This window comes from Hippoglossus stenolepis, chromosome 19 (genome assembly GCF_022539355.2).
Source record: "Hippoglossus stenolepis isolate QCI-W04-F060 chromosome 19, HSTE1.2, whole genome shotgun sequence".
Lineage (NCBI taxonomy): Eukaryota > Metazoa > Chordata > Actinopteri > Pleuronectiformes > Pleuronectidae > Hippoglossus > Hippoglossus stenolepis.
In genome coordinates this window covers 14,357,501-14,379,740 of record NC_061501.1, presented here as the reverse complement: position 1 = coordinate 14,379,740, position 22,240 = coordinate 14,357,501, and the positions used below count along the sequence as shown (strand labels likewise).

The window sequence follows — 22,240 nt, the reverse complement described above, 5'->3', positions numbered from 1 at the left end:
TATTTTATGTTGGAAGTATTCTTTGGTATAAATGTACATAATTTGTATCATGTATTAATTGTGTAATTAACTGCCTCCTGAAAACAGCAAAAGAAGAGTAAATAAAGCTTGAAGATTATACACAAAGTTTCTGACATGTTTACATCAACAAATGTTCATCTCCTAAAAATGCTTAATAAATAACATTTGGTTAAAACAGTAAATGGGACCAATCTGCAGTATTACGGGCTTAAAAAAAAGAAATGCATACAATAAAATTTTCAAATATTCACAGATTTAATCACAAACATGGATTTTCACAGCATAACAAACAGTCTCTCATTCTGTGTTGATTCGGGGAGGATCTAATTTACAGGTTTTGAGATTAAAACATTGGCAAAAGCATCCAACATTATGCAAAAGGAGAGAAAGCCTTAAACAATTCCCAGGCATGTTTCCCCAACAATGCCTTATCTGCATTTCCATACTTGCGCCACTAGTCTTTGAACATCATGTCTAACGGCCGGTGACTACCATTAGAGCAGATAGGGCTGCTCCCAGCAGCGTCTTCACGACGGTCAGTCCTCCACGCCGCTTCTGAAAAGAGCCTGCGCTTCTATCACAAGGCAGAAATGGGAGTCGAAAGAGAGAGTGAGAGAGGAGGGGTGGGTGGGGAGAGAAAGAGAGACACACACACACAGAGAGAGAGAGAGAGAGAGAGAGAGAGGGGAGAGAGAGAGAGCAATGAAGGTCAAAGCCTGTCATGGCTGCAGGTGGCTGGTTTCCCCCCTCCCACCCTGCAGTAACCCATTCTCCACACACGGCTCGCTCACTCACCAACTCGTACACTCTCTCTCCCTCACACACACAAATACATATATTTATATATACACACCAACACACACGAAAACACACATCCCCACTTGGTTTTATTATATTCTTGCCTGGCGCGCACACACACACACACACACACACACACACACACACACACACACACACACACACACACACACACATGTACACACACTCACCCACACGTTTCATTCATTTGTCTCCTCCTGCACACACCCCTGTTGTTTTGGTCCTTCATTCTGCGCATCAATAAGAACCTTCATCAAAAATATTCACCGGCAGAGAAGCTCCCTGAAGTTCAGATCGGGACACCAATGCATGAGCAATAAGTCAAAGCTGTACGGAAATTTTCTCCTGGAACAAAAGCTTTGATCCGAGAATAATGCGTCTCATCTCTGAAAGTGAGCGTCAGGTGGTCGAGTCACCTCCAGTGGTTGTCGTTCAGGGCTCTTAACTGCGAGCGTCAAGTCAAGACATGACATACGACAGTGATAAATCATCAGTAATCTGCATAGATTAGAGAGAAATAAGCATCTCTTCTTGAGCAGGATGTAGAAACTGTAAAAAAAAGAAATACCAGGAATCATCTTCTGCAGCATCGCTGGCAATTTCAGAAAGTTCTCCTGCTGTAAAAATGGAAGTGAGCGCAGGAAACATCAGGAAAGTATCAATGTCTACCTCCAAACACAAAAGGGCCCCATCCTGCTATGACCTCTCCTACCATCCTCCCCCTCCCCTACTGTGTCATTTACCCACAGTTTCTAAATGCTTCCTACGGCCGGAGTGGAATCTGCTCCGAGGTGCCTGGGCTTTGTGGCGGAAACATAATTAAAGTGGTGAAAGATGTAAAAGGTGAAGAATGGGGATGACATCAGGCCAATTTCACACTTGGCACTCGAATGGCTAGGTCCAAGCCAGGACTCTTGCCTCGCAACACAGATCAAAGCGCACTGTCACCGCACCAGCGCCGTAAAAAAAAAGGCAAAAAGGACACCTAACTATGCTAATCCCCAGGACGAATATATTTTAATCTTGTTAGAATACAAGTTAATGCCGTGCCTCGGTGACTGAACTTTTTGGTAAGAATGAGAGGTGGACTCAACTACTTTTACCTTTTCTACACGAGGTGCCTCCGTCTGGCACCGGATAAACAGCCAGAGTCGGAACAAACTTTATTTTGGGTAAATTAGAGTCTAAGTTATAAACCTACACACACACTGTACGTACGCTGCACAGGCTGCAGATAATCACTGGCAAGACGAGCACGAGCTTTCATTAAGAAAAACCCAGTAGCTGTGTCAGTGACCCCATCTGAAACCCCACTAAGGCACCAAACATGCAAAGGAAATGAGTATTTTGTGGACGGGTTTGTCCCCTCTCACATTGAGCACTCCGCTCTCAATAGCACCTTGGTAACCCTTGATCTCTCATGTATGGAAGTCAGGGCACTGGGGCCTGCAGAAGTTGACTGGGCAGACAATAGCGAGCGGATGCTTTCTGGAAAAGTCACACCCAGGCAACTCTCATTTCACACACGGTGTTTGAGTGACCCCTTGAAGAAAAAAAAAAAAAAACAGATGCAAGACTTTTCACTAAAGATTCTTTTTGTTCACTTAAACGAAATTCAGGGAAGAAGGAGAAAAAAAAATGTCCATGTACTTTTTCCCATGTAGCCCCACATCTGGTTGGTGGGGCGGAGGTGGGACCCAACTTAAAAACATGAAACCCAAAGATCAGCTTCTCTACATTTACTGAATCAATGATGCGTCCCAAAAGAAATAAAATAAAAAAAGATTTTACTTGTTTTTGGACAAAATGAAGAAACAACGAGAGAGGACGACAGGAAACACTCTCAGGGAGAGTTAATATTTGTAAGAATCAGATTTTCTAATAATTTGACAAAACATTGATCCTGGTTTTGGTCAAATTAGAGGACTGTGCCCATTAGAAACTAAAACCTAACTGACACTAACTGTTTGTTAATCTTTGTTTTATTGACGTACTGATGTGATTTTATCTTTTGGTGAGTGGAAGCAGTTTTCATCTTTCACTGAACAAAACAAGTATATTTCATAGAATCTTAGAATCAACAGTTTTTGTTCCATTTTTAACTTTTAGTTAACACTTAGGAAAATAAGCTCGGTAACTAATGATAATTTGTATTATCTGTAAATCTACAATATGTCGATTAACCATTATATCTATAGAGTTACAGAAAACAATTTAAAAAAGCCCATCACAATCTCCCAAAGCATAAGGTGACTTAATTTGCTCGTTTGTCTGACCAGAAACCAAAAGACATTTTATTTACGATGATAAATATCAGAGAATTTCAGGAAATGGTTGCTACAAGTGTTTGGGAGCTTTACTTAGCAAGATCACTTGAGTCATTATCCATAATCAGAATTATTGTTAAACACTCGTTTGTCGATCAACTAATTGATTAATCAGCGGTTTCAGAACAAACAATCATAATAATACAGGTAATAGGACAATAACGTGCATAAAATCTATAAAATTTCAGTTTACGTTCTTTTTCGTGTAGAAAATCAAAAACGAGATGCATATTCCCCCCCACACACACAAATACCTGGATCATTTGGTTTGAATAAGCACTGATTAGTCATTTGTGATAAGACGATTTGACCAGGTGTATATAAAAAATATGTACTTATCCATACGTATCCATACATATCTTGTAGAGTAAATATTGTAATGGTTAAGGTTTTTGGAAATTTACTCTTAGAACATCAGAGTAATAAACTCAGGTACTGGAAATAACCGGCACCAACCTTCTGAGCTTTGAGCTAAAATAAGTTTGTGCAACAAAAGCAAACCTCAATAATACGAAAGCTTTAAAAACAAGTGCTGACTGATGAGAAAGACTTTTCTATAACATCCCAACCTGGGATTAGACGTTTTTTGTTCTAGCTGTAATGGACGGAAGTACCTGGTTCATTCTCAGTAAGAAAAAGATTCACAAATGTACACATAAGGTGTTCAAGGTATTAGCTGTGATTTGAGATACTGCAAAATTCCATAGTTCAGAAGTTAAGGGAGTTGATGCAATGAAAACTATATTTCTTGAGGATGGTCGGGTTTCTAGGTGTTGCTGAAAAACTCCCTCCTACGTTCTGCTATAAACTAAATTAAGATGTATAATGTACAGTCATGGCAGTTCTGGCCTTTCCTCTTTTTTTGTACCGAGTTTGTGTTGCTTGCTGACACACAGCTAGACAGGGTCAAGGATACATCTGACTCACCTCAGGCCCCTTGCTCTCCCCGGGGACGGGCCTGTCACTCACTGTGTGGTTACGCATCATAGCTGACAGAGGCACAAAGTGAGAGCTCGATGCTGCATCAACAGCAGCGACATCATCACCAAAACCCATCCTTAGCATGACATCTTCCTCGTAGTCCACCACCAACTCTCTACACTGTGGAGAGGAAGCGAGAGGAGAAAACACACACACATTCACACCAAGAGCCAATAATAAAATGTCATTCTGTGTGAGCAGGAAGAACCTAAAAATAGCAGATTTGGATTTTTGCCTTAAAAATTCTCCACAGTGCAGTTTGGATATGGAATGATTTGCAATAGAGTTGTTCTGAAACAGCAGCCAGACCTGCGAAGATTTAAAGTGATTGGGTGTGATACTTAATTTGAGTGGGTTTATTGAGACTGGATATACACATCTACGCTCTGTGAGCCATTTTAAATGAATCTTCAGCTCAATGAAACAGCAGTGGGTTGGTGTAGCGTATTTAATTGGTATTAGTTAGATGACATAATAAGCACATGCACGAGAGCTGTTTGACTAAGAGCAAAGGCTTTCAATGATCACTGATCATAGCACTTTGTTCTTTCGACATTAAAAATGAATATACGCTAAAATACTGTACTGCACCGCTTCAGAATACAAATTATGCTGTGGCCAACGCTGACAACCCAAACTAAGACATATTACAACTGAGAAACACACAGTATGTGAATATTGTAAAAGGGTTTTAACATCTTAGATGGAACAGAGCAGGAAATTCTGTGATAATCAGCAAGTCCCGTTTCCATCTTAGCCAAACGCCGGCAGATAATTTGGAGAATAAAATGGCAGCTCGCCAAAGACCTGGGTGAAGACTTGTGGAAAAATGTAGTCGGTGTAGCAATAAAATCCAAAAAGGAAATTTTGCACAGTTCTTTTCTACTTGGCTGCATTTGTAAATATTGGAGCCATGGTTTCGCGAATGATATTTGGATGAATTGTAAAATTGTTTCACAGAAGAATATACAGCGACATTTGCTTCTGTATCTGGACATGTTGTGGTTCGAAAACAGAGAAGTGTCGTGAAACACCGACTTTGGATGAATCAGACCCTGTTAACCCTACGCTGGTCTACCTGTCTAGACATCTGGAGATGCTCCATCGTACTCAGACGAACAATTGCACCAAAAATCGTCATCTCACTTTGAGATTGCACACAGGGCGAAGCTGCGGCTCAGTCGACTGTGCTGTAGCTTGAGGTAGTGGGCGTTGCCATCTTTCTCCCTCTCACTCATTTTGCTGCATGCTGCCATTTTAACCGCTCCTGAGTGGCAGGCGAGAGGGCGGGGTTGGTAGTGGCGGCCATGATGGGGGAATCACTACACCCACTCCTGAGGAACAGCCTCAACATTAGAGCCAATTCACACGTTAGGATTTGTTGTGGTTCAGGCCAAAAAGCAGGGACTCCAGGCAAAGGACGAAGTATGACGCACGATAAATATCAACCTCTCTGTGTGCGTGACGAAATATTTCAATTTGTGTATAAAACTACTAATTGTACATTCAATATTGAAAAAATACATCCTATTATCTGCAAAATCGTACACAGACCTTGTCGACTTATGAGCAGACGCCACAAATTAGGTGTTAAAACTCAAAATGCTAAAATATTTTACATCACTGTTGGAGTCTAATCTTTTTTACAAAGACGTGGAGTCAGATTAGCAGCTTTATTTGTTGCACCACATTTTATATTTACTTAAGTTATCTACGTACATGTGTTTTCGGCAAGTACAAGTTACGAGAAAAATGTCACGTTTAAGAGAGCAGGAGAACGTCATGTAAATATCTGTTATATACTGAAATATAAAATCACAGTTTCATTAGGATGAAGTAGAAGCAAACAATAAAATGTTAAGTCTTGAAAAGATAGACAACTTGCACAACAAGGCACAATTCAAAGACAATTTCTTCTCAGCCAATGTGAATTTTAAATATTGAGGGAATATGAAGTTTTACGAGATCCAACATAAATAAAAATTCAAAAATTACTTACGGTGCTTGAGAATATAACAAAATGAAATGTCCCAAAAAAAATAAATAAAATATCAGTCCTCCCTCCAAGACGTGTCATCACGGGGTCAGCTGAACTAACGCAAACAAATTAGTCAGCAATATTGTCAATATCTGTCCATCAATATCTGTCAGTCAATATTGTGATCCGTCTTGTTCGTCGTCCTGTAAAGTGAAAATATCACAAATATAGAAATAAAAAAAGGAAGTTTTGCCAACAAATTCATGCCTGTGTTTCCTCAAAGCAGATTCTGTGTAATGTGGGTCAAATCCATACCTCCGCCTCACTTCCCCACCCCCCAACCCCCAACCCCGACAATTAAACAAGAAAAAAATTGTCTTCCCCGCATAACCGGAGTGGCTCCTAACCAACTACATTTGAGGTCAAAGTTCATTATGTCCCCTTGGCAACACCGGGGCAACAAGCAGGAGTGTCTAGACAGGTCATGGTATCCCCCCCCCCCCGCACCCGCCTAGCACCCCCCGCCATGCCCAAACCAAACCCACCACCCTGGCTCTTTCCGGAAGGAGGTGTCAGCAGCAGCCAAGTGCAGGGTAAACAGGGAGGGGTGGTGGTGCGAGGTGGTGGTGGGGGGTGGCCTTTGGCTCTCGTGAGGTCGGATCAGCACCTCCACCCTCCACTGATCAAAGATGAGGATCCTCTGTGCCAGAGCCTTGGTCAAAGGGGGCAGGGTCGGGAGATGAACTCTGCGTTTCTGTAATCTAGACGTGTCCAAACCCAATTGTCTTCTTTCACAGCCCAAAATGGACCCTTCCGGTGCCGCTGATTACATTAGGGAGGACAGCTTCTTTTCACAGGGGCGCCGGGACAAAAGAGGCGCTTCCGTGCCCCTCGCCATCTGGTCCCAAAATAACAGAAAAGGTCCCAGGAAGAAGAAGAAGAAGAGAAAAAAAAGCCCAGCCAGCACACAGCCTTAAATGAAAGGGGAGCTGTTTGAATAGATGGGATGGCTGGACTGATAAGCAAACATACAGTAAAGCCTCACACGTTTACGCACAAATTGGAAGCCAATCTACATCAGCAAATAAAGCAGTGTACACGGGCTCTGGCGAGCAGGCCTGCAAATCATTGACGGATTTAAGCAAAAATTAAATTCTGCTGTGCACCAGGCAGAACTGTGCCCCACATACATCATTATTATTGCAAACCATCAACGCCCAGAGGCTCTTCCATCAGTTTAATCTATGTTGCAGCTCATGGATGGATTTGTGATGTTAAAAATCCATTTTTAAAATGTGTGACACTTCTGAGTTTTTAATACAATACAGTTGATTGGAGATAAATAATTTGAGATTAGACAATGGGCGTAAACAAAGTTAACTACGTCAATACAATGAGTAGCCACAAAGATTTTAAACTCCGAATTTGGTAAAATTATCGTTGCTGCTACTCCTGTGTATCACATTGAGCTGTTAGACAATTAGGAGTATTTGTAAGAACGTGGGTGTTTGTCCTACACCCACGTTCTTTAGGGTGGTTTTTACTTTTCGCTTCAAATCATTTAGCCTTTTGATGATTTATCCTAAGTGCAGCGAGTGCAAGTGCTGAATAGCCTGAACGATTTATCGGTTGGTCGATATAATCGGCCGATATGAGCTGATTCACAGACGTACTAGTATCTGCGTTGATATTTGCTGAAAACTTTCATTTTTACAGAAGAAACAAAAAAGCCTGTTGTGCATTTCTGCTGACTTTTTATTTTAAAAAAAATATATCAAAGTGTATGGTTAAACTGAAAAATATAAAGTCTCAATTACATTTCTTTGTCAGGACTGATAACAAAATCTTAGCAATCACTGCCGATTTTTTAAAAACATATATCATCTGATATCTGTATCTGAACTTTAACTCCTTTTATTTCCCTCCAAGAATCATATCAGCCAGGATAACCTGACCTGACCTATTATAGCTGAAAAACGCTACTAACCGGCATTAATCAGAATATTACCAGCCTTTGTAAAGATGTTTGTTAAAGTGATGAAGTAACTTTATAGCTGAGATTCTATCGTACGATTCGGTTTGTAATACACTATGTTTCTTAAAACCTAACACGAGGAGTAAAGTATAGAACATTTAAGCTATCCCTTCCAAATGTCTTTCTTTAGAAGATTATGTCACATTTTAAATCCAGCACCACTTTGTTCGGGATGTAGTAATAATGTGGTCTGTTCAGTTCAGCAGCCTCTGAGAGGTTTACATGTTCAACATGCAGCCATTGCAGATAAGCAATATTGTGTTATACTGTCACAACATGTATAACCTGGGGCTTTCAGAGCTCTGTGCTGCTAAAGTTGATTATGTGCTTTGCTATGCATGGCCTGTTTTTCTCTCACAGTTCAAGTCCACAAGGAAATTTGCTAAATAAACAATCTCATTAGTGGCAAAGGTGATGCTGTCCTTGATCTTGAATGGTTTTGTCAGGAGGAAGGTGAATGAGCAGCATTGAGAAGTAAAGTTAGATGGAGCTGCCTTGTCCATGTGGGACTGTACCTGCTATTCTTATGAAAACTGACTCCACAACAAAGCTACAAATCCAAATTCAACTCTTTAACCCGGCACGAGGTAATTTGATGATGTGAAAAGAAGAATTGTCTACAGGCACAAAGCCAATAAAATATAGAAGTGTAGAAAGTGAGCAAAACTAACAGCTACAGGGAGAATGTGCTTTATGCATAAATGTGAAAGGATTCATTTGTCTAACACACCTGTCACACTGTGCACCAGTCATGGTCGACAAGCCTGGACCATGAACCAATTCACCAGCACCTCTACACCTGCTAACAACAGGATCACAGTTTAGCAGCTACAGCTAATAATTCACATTCAGAGATGTGTTATCCCAACTTTGACGATGACTGGATTCATTAAATAAAAATCAAGAGCAAACTAATGTTTGAATTAATCATGAGATATGTGACATGCAGAATATCCAAGGTACAATTCATGCACACCAAAAAAATATTTGATTAAGTTTCTTGTTAGTGTTGAACCCCAGGTAAATTATGAAAAGCTGATTTTAAGCACAAATTATGTGCAATTTTAATATTTAGTTTTAGTGTTAAAGAAACATTATTAGGTCTGAAACAACACGTCAGTGAATCATTTACCTTCTTGCTGTTCATTTTCTACCTTTTTTTTAACCCTTATTTTCCTCTAATGGTGAAATATATATATATATATATATGGTGGAAATACTGTCTTTTGTTTCTATTGCTGCACTAACACAGCGATTTCCCTTTGGGGAAGAATAAAGTATCACATTTATCGATCTCTCTCATATGTAAGAGTTTAAATCACTATATAAATAAGTGGAAATAAAATGTGCGACAAGAAGCGAATAAACAAATAAGGAAAACAACTGATTATACACGAACATATGGAGCGAGAAAGTTGTCAAAAATGGTTTAAATGGGAAAGATGAATAAGCCGATTCATTAAAATGAAGTGACAGTGAAAAAGTCTGGTGTGATTTTTGACAGCTATATCTGGAGAAGTGTAAATTACTGCAGAGCTGAATGTGTTGAAACTTCACACATGACAACAAGCTCCTCTCATCCCTGCTGTGACGCAGCAACATCCCGCAAGTACTTTACATTTGATGCTTTTCATCGGTGTCATTTCTAGGAAAAGCTGATGTTAAAATAAAGATGGAGAGAATAGAACGAAGCAGCTGAGGTGCTGAGATCTGTCTCATTAAGCTTGAGAGGAAAAAAATTACATTATTTCAAGATAAAATAAAATGTTCAAAAACTTTAAAGATGTGGCTCCTTCGTATAAACAACTGCTGTAGAGTTAATACATCATCTCAGGTTCAAACTAGGATAGGATTGGCTTGAACAATCAGTTTTAATACATTTCTGGTCCTTTGTAATGATACTACACACTCACACCTGTTTTGGTGCCTTTACACTGACAATCAAATTCCTCTCACACCCACAAACACACACACAAACTGAAGTGGCTGAGTTCTTTGTACTTTCTGGCTTTGCAATTATTGATAAAAACAGCCAGAAGAAAAGTCTGCACTCCAGACGAGAATAGACAAATTCACAGCAGCTAAAGACAGAAAGTTTACGGAGTCTTGTTGAGGTGAGTGACAATATATCAGTTGGTAACACACCGGTGAATCAAGCTAAAGTATAATATTACTTTAAATGTATGGAAGTCAGATACGCAGTGTGAATGTCAGTCAATTATTTTTCACAGGGCCGCCAACTTTAGAAAATTCACTTAATGTATTTGAACTACACCGGTGCAACGCTGGCACAGATGTTGAAAGTTGCTTTTCAATAAGCTCAGATGATCTCACACACAAGTCGTACAAACAGAAAAAAGTGCTTTGTATTCATGAAGTAAAAAAAAAAATTTTTAAAAAAGCACATCGCAGAGGAAAGAGATTCACAACCAGAGCCAGAACTGAAGCAAACTCCTCATTCAGTAACGCATGTGATCAAACGCCATGTTCCTGCCCTGCTAAATGTCTACTCCCCAACATGTTTTTAAAATATTCCGCACTAGATGCAAGAAAACCAAAGCTGCAGCAGGTCAAACTGCACAATCTGACAAAATAAAAAAAAAAACAGCTCAACTCCTCAACACCACACACACAAAAACACATATTTCCAGAAGTTGCTCTGACTCCCAACTTTCCTGCTGTCTCGGTGAAGACAGAAGCACTGAGGGGAGTTCCCTCACTTTTACCATCACTGAATCCTTCTTCCACCAAACTCTCAATCCTGCACTTCACATTATTCGTCATGGGCAAAGCAAATCTAAATAACTGCGGCATTATTATTAAGTCCATTCCACTGTGATTCATTGTGTGTGTGCGTCTGCTGGGGGTTGCACACAACTGGCAGACACCAGCTCGGTTTCACAACTGTGGGATAAGTGAAGTGAGTGTGACATACAGAGGGCAGGTGGTGCCAGTCAAGTGAAAATACACGAGCGTACTCCCAATCTGCACTTTCTTAGCACCGTAATTGGTTATTTTTCCATCGCGATCACCAAATTATGTCATCAGGCCTTACAGAGTACTCATTATTCACTGCAACAAACAAGCTGGAAATAACACTCAATCCTATGGAGACCTGAGAACTAAGTTCCAGGGAGGGACTGGAGTCGCTGTGTGAAACCAACAAGAACCGACACGACACCTGGTATTTTCCAGCTAAAGTGGGCTGTTGCACACTGCTGAGCACCATGGAGAGCCACGCTTCTTAATTGTGCAGGTTCGAGTATAGTGAGAGAGAGTGATGGAAATAAAATCACACATATGGTTGTCCTTAAAGTGCTTAAAAAAAACATACAAACATTGATAATCATGTGGAAAATCTGATCTTGACGTCAGTGCAGAGCTGCAGATAATACTCATTTAGAGCAAATGGACAAAAGCATTTAGCAGTAAAACATAAAAGAAAGGAAATCAATAATGAAATGTGGAAACACTTAAAACAACAAAAACAAAGAAAGCAATGATTCTTTAAAAATGGCAATTATTTTCTCAAAAGTCCACAGAATTAACAAGTGATTGTAAAATGCATGTAGCGTGAAAATTCTTATTCTGAAAAAAGTTATGAAACAGTTCAGAAACAAAAAAAAACAAAAAAAAACAAATGAAAGGACCGGATTTTATTTTTCTAATCACAAAACAAGCCACCAATATTTTTTCCTTTGAGGTCAACAACTTTATTAATGTTAATTAAAATTATGAATAAATATGTGTCCAGCTGTATTGTTGCAGCTGTGTTGGGAAAATGCTACAACAACTTTGAACTGCAAGTGTAGTGGAAGTAGAAACTTTGAAGGATTACTGATGTCTGGAGGCTTCTTTTTAAAACTGAACATAGCTCCGCCGTTTATTTGAATGACTTCCTGTTGAACCTTTTCAAAATATATCAAAATGAATCATCATCATCATCATGCACAACACAGTTGCTTATGCAAAAGTTTAATACTAAACAAACTGATCATAGTATTGAGATCAAACCAAACTCTGAACTAAGAGAGCAGGTAGTAAAGTAATAAGCAATATCTATATCTTCATCCCTCGGTATATTAGTAGTTCATACAATTTCTGTGATTTGAGAAAATGTCAAATATTATTTATTTATTATTTGTTAATGAAAAGTAAATATTTAAATAAAAAATTGCCATCCCTTCACTGCTCAGACTGAATTTAGTTTCAAACCTGTTTTGATGATGAAATAAGTTTAAAGAAATTAATAACTAACTAATAGCTACAGTGTAAAAATCTGAAAATGTGACAATCAGATCATTTCTTTCTTTCAGAAGTTGTATCATGTAAAAGATTTTTCAGTTTAATAATGTGGATTACAGCTAATGAGCAGAAAAAGCTAATAAGCGGCGGATTATAAGAAGCAGTGAACAGGCTTAATCAGTCTAAAGACAATTATTGATCATCAATAGACATTGATAACTCACAAAACAATTAAATCAATATTAACGGTTTAAATAAAAGCAATTTAAACACATTTTATATTTTTTGGAGTTACTAAAATAAAACCCCTGTGAACTGCATGTTCCAACACCTGCACTTTAGAAATCCTGCAGCGTGTGCACTTTAATGAAAGTGACATGTGCCCTGACTTAAAGTCAATGCAAACATTTTAATGAGGGTAATTAGTCAACGGTTAAAAGGCAGTAATCACCAAGTGATGAAGATAAAAAGGACTCAAAGGAAAACAAACTGGAAATGGGCTGGTACCATTCACATGACAGTCGGATTCAAGAGGTCATGTGCTAAGTCCTGTTAAGAGCCTCAAAGGGCAAACGCTGAGCACTGAGCACTTTTGTGTGAGTGTTTAGAAACACAGCCAGATTTTAAGCACACAAACACCAAAAATATCAATTTCACATTTGGTTTAACGCTTTCACACTTTGTGTCACTGACACCCAGAGAGACGGGCTGTGGAAGACAAAACACAGCTCCTGGATAAGGATCATGTTAATGCCTATCAATTAGGATCAAAAAGGGATTAACCGGCATGGTTGCAGCGGTGGGACGAGGGCCCATGCAAAGTCACTGAATACTAGGGGTCACACCCCCGACTTCATTAGGCCTGACCTTTCCACGCCATTGTGTGACACGAAAGAGACCCTGCAGTCTGAGGTTCCCATTTATCTACCTTAGCTTATGGAGAGTCAAATATGAAACTCAATGAAGGATGAAATATTCACTTTCAGTCCAGGGAGACTTGTTGGGTTTCTGAAACTCTGTGCAGGTGTTTTTTTTTTTGTCCTCATTAACACGTTCCCTCATTGCACAGAATATATATTTTTTAACCTTAGAGAGAAGTGAAATTTACTATTTAGTCGTGGTGCTGCCTCCCCTCGCTGTGATGTACCGCGGGGTTGATGAGCTCTAACTCCGCCCTGTCGTCTTAATTCACAAAAGGTCAAATGGCAAAGTGAAAACAGGTAGTCCAGGTGCGTTCAAATAAGCCCCAATTAGGGAAAAATGCGAGCACACCCTCGAGTCTCACATTTCTGACTTTAAAGGAAACTTGCAGTAAAGCCCTTGGAGCTGTGGAAATTCTAATGCTGAGCATTTTTACATATTCATTACATATACTGATATTTACACCACATTACTGCTCATATAAATACTGAGTCACCTGCGTTTACTCAACACAGTCCACATCCACCGCTTACTGCTTCACAGGGTTGTTTCATCATTAAAAGTCTTTGCTGCAATATTTATTTTTCCCACCTGAGATTTGACTCAGCGAGTGTTTGGACAAAACCTGTGTAGTTTGGTAGTTTCTCTTTAAAGTGAATGCAACAAGTTTTACTTTCGTTCAAGCATCTTTGAAAAGAACAAAAGATTTTTTAACAAGACAAGAAATTAACAGTTAACTATTTACTATAAGGAATAAAATTCAGCCTGGTCCTCAAAGTGTATAATATTACAGTCTGACCAGATGTTCGTAGACAACAGCTGGTACGAACAATTAATATGAAGTATTAATCTTCATATGCCATAAGGGTAAGGGTTCATACTTTTTTCATAGTTTAACCATAAACTTTATTTCAAATTAAATAAAACCAAAACACATTTAAATGTCCAGCACTTTAATTAAGATAAACACTTTCTTTCATTAAAATTTGAAATAAAGTTTTCATATTGGAAAACATAAATGCAGATACCGATATGCCTGCACCCCAACGATAAATCGGTCGAGCTCTAGTCAGTACAGAGTTGCAAGGACACAGTGTACTTAATGTTCCACCTCTGCTCAGTATCTGGCATGTGCAAAACCCGGGTGGTTAGCAGGGTGGAGCTGGGTTACAAGACGAATATCGACCCATTACCAACAGCAACCACAGGTTTTTTTGTGTAAAAATGCCAAAAGAAAATGAAAAAGAAATCCAAACATGCACACAGCCGATAATCTTGCAATAGATGAGTTAGTTGTTTCCGTGAACGATTAATTATTAATCAAGCACAGTGCATATGACCATCTCTCTTCATGTCACTCGCCTCAATCCAGCAGGATATTTTCTACTTTCCATGAGCTCAGGACTCAGTGAAAGTTAAGACTTGAGTAAAAAAAAAAAGCAGAAGTTCATCTCAGGCCAAAAGTTTTCTTCCCAGTAACTAAGTACTTGTTCAGGCTGCTGTTGAATTCAAGCAGGCATAAAGCCCTGCACTGCAGTCAAACAGTGGTCACCCAGGCCTACAGCCTTCTTTGTAGCGTTCATGAGAGTGTTATAGACGAGCACACTCCATTTAAAAGTCAGTGGTAGATTTGCAGTCAAATGAAAACAGGAAGTATTGCTGAAGCTGTCAAGGCTACGCAGCTGAGTGGGAACGGACATGCTACATGTGCACATCTTAAGACTGGCTGAATCACAAACAGTGGAGACAAATGCAGGCAACGCACAACATTTACACTCCAGTCAACAAACGCAAGTTATTTATTTACCACCTCGCACAGCCCGAAAAATAAGAGTTTAACCGCTGACATTTACAGTGTGGTCACAGGTAGACAGCCCTCTGCTAATGAGGATGTGATATTCATGAGACGTTAGAACTGATGTTGTGGCTGAAGCTTAAATTCAAAATCCCTGCTTGCTCAGTGACTGGTGTGGTGACTGTTTGTTTTAATGATAAACAAAAAGGTCCGCAGTCTCCGGGCAAAGAGCTCACTGTTGACCCAACATTCATTTCACGCACAAGAAACTGAAGACCAGATAGTTTGCAAAACCCACACGAGAAACAACCGCCTTATTAATGCATCGTTAAAACATTAAAAAGGAAAAATAGTCAGAAGTAACGATCAACAGAAACATTAGATCTATAGAATTAAAAACAACAAAGCGTTTGTCGAAACGCCGAAATATGATACAGATAATTTAATACAATCAGGATTTCAATTCTAAATCTCACAACAGCTGAAATAGTCAAATTTAAAAGTGCTTGTTTACAACTGGAAAATGTCCATATTGAGTGAAATTTGCAATATACTGGTTAAGTGTACTTCACTTGTTTTGTTTCCGACAACAAAAGGTCAACAGGTTTGCGTGTGGACATTTTTTTTTTATAAAAATGCTCAATCAGACATTAATCTATAGGTTTGGTAATTCCATCCTCATAACAGCACAACACATGCATGAACCCACAGTGGCTTTTCTCCCTCCATGTTCGAGGCCACAGAGCAGAGGCCCAGCTTTATATGTTACTGACAGCCACTGTTGTGTTGGGTGGCATCAGAACACAGTCTGGCTTTCACGAGCTCTTTACAGTGCACGAAAACAAGCATTCAAGGGGGTTAGGGTCACCTAAACCTTTTAGCAGTTCTACATCACAATATACAATACTTTTAAATAACTGTTGCAATGGGTGGACTTTTAATTTAAAAAGGTGCATTTACATGATTAAAAAAGATAGCAATATTACTTTTAATTGAATGCAATAAAGGTAATAGTAAAGTAAATCACTTTGATTTTCAGTCACTATAATGTACATCAAGATTATTTTTTTTTATTAATTACATTTACTTCATCTGTATGTACGTGTATTATAATTTTTCTAACAATTAAAATGTATAGGGCGAAATTCAACAAATATTAGCAAACGTAAATATAAATAATACGATACCAATCTGAAACAAAATAGCGATCAAACATTTTAATGTTAATGACTGCGATGAAATACAAAATAATTGTCTTCAAAAATGTCAGTGATTCGCAAGAAATATATTGTATTTAAAGTGCTTATTTCCTTTACATATATTTTTTAAAAATGCTTTCTAATGAAATCAAGAACTAATGATTGTTTTAATATAAAACAAGATAAAACTTCCTCTTCACACAACCAAAGCTCCAAACACACGAAAAACCATATGTCATAAAAATAGTTTAAATTGCTTTTGAATTTGTTTTTAAACCAAACAAAAATACTCTTCATGACTTATTCTTTTGATGAACTTGTACCCTCGCTAATAAAATAAACACAAAAAAACCCGCTACATACTACACATCACACACAATATTAAGCAGCATTAATTGTACAAATATTACGTTAGTGTAGTATGATATTATACATGTGGAATTTATTTGATTCAAATCTTCGTCGATGTTAATTTTGAGTAAATCATATTAAATATTCTTTAAAAGATTTCAAATTCATAAAAACAGAGCAAAGTTTTATGATAAAATCACAAAGTACTTCCGAAATAACTATTTTCACTGTTTTCGACAAAAAGTAAAACTGTAAATCATAAACCAGAAATCAGTAGAAGCATTTACACATGTTCCCGTTTGTTCAGAATCATCTTCGTATCTGTTCCTTTGGAAAGTTTGTTTAGCGCGCCAAAGTCGCACCTTTACTAGATTTCTGCTCAGATTCCTTTCTCTACAAGCTACGTTACAGTTCATCTCTTTCGCTACTGTCTAAAACCTAAAATGGACGCTGCTGGCTGAGTTATCAGTGGCTAGGACTGGCTAAGGGTCACAGCTGTGCAGCTATGCTCTTAGGAGAGAACAGGCAAATGGATCCATGTTTTGGCAGACTGCCAGGAGACTCCTTAAAAAGCATGGAAGGCCTTGATTTCAAATATGCCACATCAATGTCAAAGGAAACTGCGTCATTACGCAGCAGAAGCTGGTGAGGTAAACAACCCACCGTTAAATACAGACAATGGCAGGTGCTGCTGTCGTACTGAGCAATGCTTTGAAACATGCTCAAATTTTACTTTGTGTGTGTACAGAAATAACCCAGGAAATATGTTCATTGTAGCTCAAGACGCATTAGAGCCGAGATGAAAGCCTGTTTTCTCCAGACATCATCATAATGTTGGACCTCGTGACTGCACTGTGGGTGGAGACAATGAGCCAATGGAAAAACAGGATGGAGATTCTCAGCCCTTCTTGCATCAGCATTTTCCGGCTAAGCCTCAAGTGAAAGTTACTAGATCCATATCCATGATTATCTTATGAAGAGATCAAAAATCTGCGTTAATAAAAAATGATGGCTGCTGACGAGTGAATGACAGCGGTGAATTTGATTAGCCACTTCTCAGCATCATATCATGCAGAATTGGCATTGCAAGCCAGGGCTCGACCTCTGTAAATACTGGAGTGCAGCAGACTGATATTTCCCTCAGGCAATCGCATTCACTCACTGCAGCACCTTAAAGCATTCCTAGAATTGTTTTTCCTCAACTTTAAACGTGCCCAAATGTGCTTTAATGAACAGGTCAACACAGATCTTACCATTTGGGCAGACTGCACTCCAGCGTCAAAGACATGAAGGGGTGACAGACTTCAAGAAACCATGGATCTCCTGAGGAAACAAATGAAACAACGGAGATAAGTAACTTTACGGCTTAGAAATAGTAAAATAGTCGCAAAGATACACATTATGTTGTTACAGACAAATAAACCATAGAGACAAGATTTATATTAAACTGCTTTTTCATTTCGGCTTTGTCAGAGATTTGGCTTGTAAATACATTACAACTAAATTTGTAGTCAATACTTTTAAATATACGAACAAACATTACGTTGCGTATAATTCAAGTGTCACTGAAATTATTTGAAAGCAGCTAATAATTGTTTAAAGTAGTTTACAAACAATTTTGGAGCCGTACGTATGTTATAAAAGTTACTTTAAAAAAGCCGATATTTAATTTGTCTATTTAATTAGACGTTGTTTTCAGGTAATATGGAGTACTGCATGACTTTAGTGATCACACTAATTCTCACCCATTTACAACTGCGATCCGATTATAAATACGGACGAGCGATCAATTTCCTAAAATAAACAAAAATACTGAACGTATAACAAAAAACAAAACAACCAAATGACACTTGATATCTGGTTTGTGTTTTGTGCTGCAGAAACGAGAAATGTAGGCCGTGATAGACATTTGCAAAACTCAAACTGCTCTTTGCATGTCTCTCTTACCTTTCTCATTGCAAGACCCTGGATCAGGTTTGGGACAAGCCTGCAAAGACAGTGCATGTTTTCAAGTGTGGCTGCACGCTCCAGTGGAAACAAAAAAAAAAAATTATCTAAAAAATCAACAAGCACTCAAAAACCATTAAGGAATATGAGGAGACGAGACTAAAGGAGCTGTCTGACAGCAGACGAGTTTGTACTAAGTAGGTGATAATGAAGAGATCTGTCCAGGCTGGTCACTGATATGGCAAACAGATAAACATCACAGACTCACTGAGTGAGAGTAACTTGAAATGTCAAAAATGAAGCTCGAGGTACTTTTGAAAGTCAGAGTTAATTTTGCCTCAATCCTCCCTCACTGACTGAAAGAGCAGAAAAAAGCAGCTACTTGAGACTTTAAAAACATTTGCAGTAACGTTTAAAATGTAATATTGTAATTCACTTTAAGTGATTATTTACTTTTCTGAATGTAAAGGTTACTGTTTATAATGATAATAAAGCTGTGAAAATAAGAGATTTGATCTTGATTCATCTTGTATACCACATTATAATAGTAATAAGGGACGTAAGATAAGTTTCATTTGCAGTTAATACACAACTGAATGGAGTCAAAGGCACAAATCTAAAAAATATAATTTCCTTCTGTACTGAGGAGCCATGCAATGCTAAATTTGAGATTGTGATTCTGTTATTTTTCAGTGTGACTCAGTCGACAATCCAACAGATATTATCTGTGTAGAAAAACACAAACTTTACGTAATGAAGTGGCCGTTTTACATTCTCATTCATGTTAAATCTATTTCACGGCATAAAAAAATATTGCCAAAATATCGTTGCCATCTCAATGTTATGAAGCGCTAAAATGTTACAGGTATTATATCAGACTGCCTGTAAAATTCGGTGATTATCTAAGATAGAGAGAGATGTGTGTATTATGTATATTCAACAGAGTCTTCATGAGAATACGTCTTTCCAACAATGCTTTGTAAAAGGATATACCTATTAAAACTGTACAAATCTGAATCAGAAGCCACCACAGACATTTGTATATCATTCAGAGAGATTATAATTGTTCACAGCAGATTGTTGGGATATGCCACAAGGCTTTGGCAGCGATGAATCAGACAAAATGGCTACCAAGCAGCCCCAATAACAGACGAGAGAGGCGACGGTGGAGAAACTATCCAGGAAAATACTTCCATCAAGACGAGAATCATGTGACAACATCTAACTGGGTTGTGTTGACCCAATACGGAGAATGGCGGCCAAATATTCATCCAGCTCATTCAAAACAACCCGTTTATTTAAGAGATACCTGTGAGGAGTTAACATTCTCCGTCCCTTCTGTGTGCACTGTAAAGTCAGACAGATGACGTCTGTTTCATTTAAATCCAGCGTCACACTATATCCCTTCCCCTGGTGTGTTTTTTCTCCCCTCACCTCACTTTAATTCATATACGTCATGAATAACAACAATGCTATAGCAGCCATCTTGCCCCAAAAAGCTAGACACTGGGAGGGGGGGGAACGAAGCTCCCCCAAGTCATATGACCGCACCGTCTGCAGACAACTGCAGTGACAGAGCAAAAGCGTCTAGACGAGTTACAGGCGGCAGCACATCAGGTGCACACACCTCACTTTTACTCCCACAATGCCTTCAGTCAAACTTTTAAAATCTGCCCTTTCATTTCTGCCCAATAAGATGCAAAAATGCTGTATTTTGGGTCCGCGTAGGAAACAATTAACCTCTTCTAATGTAAAAGGAAGTGTAGAACAAAAATCACTCAATTCCCAATATACAGAATATGTCCGACTTAAAATCAGATAAAGTCTGAAAACCCCTCATTTAAAGAGCGATGATGCAGCTAGAAAATGACATTTAAATATTTGTGTAACAGCAAATATAGTTAAAAGGAAAGTACACATGCCTAGTTTTGGGGGGGGGGGTTGTACTTTGAAAGTGCTTGTGAGAATTACAGAAATATATGTAGTGCTACAAATTGTTTTGAAAATGGCTGGCATGAGATTAAATCATGTCAAATGAAGTGTGTGAAATATATACACTTTTAACTTGTCATACTAAAAGCTCAGGTGTTGCGGATATATTATAAACCAGGGCTTTGTTGAGTTCAACTGTCCCGATAATACTCATTTGAGAATATAGGACTAGATGGTGATTAACCCGTTTACGTTTGAAGGTCTTCTGCACAACTACCAGTAGATAACCGTCCCTACAGTAACAATAAACGTTATTTATATAGCACCTTTCAAAACACAGCTACAAGGTCCTTTACAAGCTCAAACGATCCAAAAGGACACCAGAAACAGTGAAACAGCTAAATGGAGTTCAGCCATCACTCATTTGATCATTTACACCTGCTTTTTCCTGCTTTGACATGGCAAAATGTCTGCCATGGAGGGGGAAGAAAGGCCTGTAGTGTGCAGCAACCAACCTTTTTGTCCTGCTGCATGCTGGAAGCTGGAAGCACTCCTCTTGAACTCTGGGGGCTGAAGGGCTGATCCCCTGCAGAGCAAAAACAAAGAGAGGGAAAGGGCAAAGATTTGATTACCGGGTTTGGTTTGACCTCACCTGCAGGAAGGAGCGCGTGTCTCTGCGTAGTTAACTTAACACATGTGCATTAAAAACACTCACATATTGTGCCTGTGCTTTATAAGAAGACACGAGTGAATGATGGGTAAATCGCAGAAGCCTCACGCACACATCATGCGTGAGAGGAAACGTCCCCCTCAGGTGTGTGTGTCTGAGGAACAGGTGCGTTCAAGAGCATCACGTCAGCACAGGTGCGTCACCTACGCATCAGGCTGAACTAGCGTGAATGGGTCAAGCACTGAAAACAAACCGGCTACGCTGGAGTTTACGACACATTTTAAAATAGATATATATATCATACGCATTATTTTCCCGATAAGAGCTATAGCAGGATTCTTACATTTTCCGTTGCGGTTAAAGCAGGCAAATATAAAATTTACACGCGAGGTAAAAACCAAAGCTAAACCAGCACAGCTAACACACACAAACATTGTAATTCGCGTAAACACAACGTAACGTGTGAGAGAAGTCCCACGGAGGCGCCCGTCTCACCTGCCTGAGCATAAAGACCTGTCTGCTGTCACACTGCGGGAGAAAAAACTTTCACAGCGTTTATCCCACAAATGTTTTTGTTTTGGGAGCTCAACGCGGCGCCTCCTGCGCGAAGTCCTCCCCGGGCAGGAGAGCGAGGGTTTCCGGCTGCGGTCGTCACGTTTCACCCCCCCCCCCTGGTCGAGCGGAGAGACGCGTTTAAAAAAAGTCTCCATCTTCAATTTTATCAATTTCAGACAGACTCCAGACAGTCTCCGAGCGGGGGCGCGCCTGCGTTGGCTCGGCGCGTGCACGGGGAATGGCGCGGGAAGCGGGCTGCTAGTGGAGGCGGGGAGCGACGGGGCGCGCGGCCAATGGCGGCGAGGAAGGGAACGTCGCGGGCCAATCACAGCGGCCCGGTGAGCGCGAAGAGCCCGCCCCCTCCTCCTCCTCCTCCTCAGTGTTGACAGAAGAGGAAAAACAAGAGTCTGAGTTAAACAGTTCACTGCTCTGAGATGTGGGTCAGTGACTGCAGCACACTCATG

The 22,240-nt window shown here is 39.4% G+C and overlaps 1 long non-coding RNA gene across 3 annotated transcripts; it reads right to left on the bottom strand.

Annotated features, from left to right (window-relative positions):
- On the bottom strand, window positions 1-21,996 carry LOC124855073. 3 transcript variants are annotated; one of them, XR_007034998.1, is made up of 6 exons: window positions 21,717-21,996; window positions 21,067-21,137; window positions 18,620-18,659; window positions 17,926-17,995; window positions 4,095-4,268; window positions 1-595 (listed from the first exon to the last, which is right to left on the bottom strand). It is a non-coding gene; the product is annotated as an uncharacterized LOC124855073 (long non-coding RNA). The 3 variants fall into 3 exon arrangements; XR_007034999.1 differs by having other exon boundaries at window positions 1-587; XR_007035000.1 differs by lacking the exon at window positions 18,620-18,659.
- Window positions 21,997-22,240: the final 244 nt, after the last annotated feature.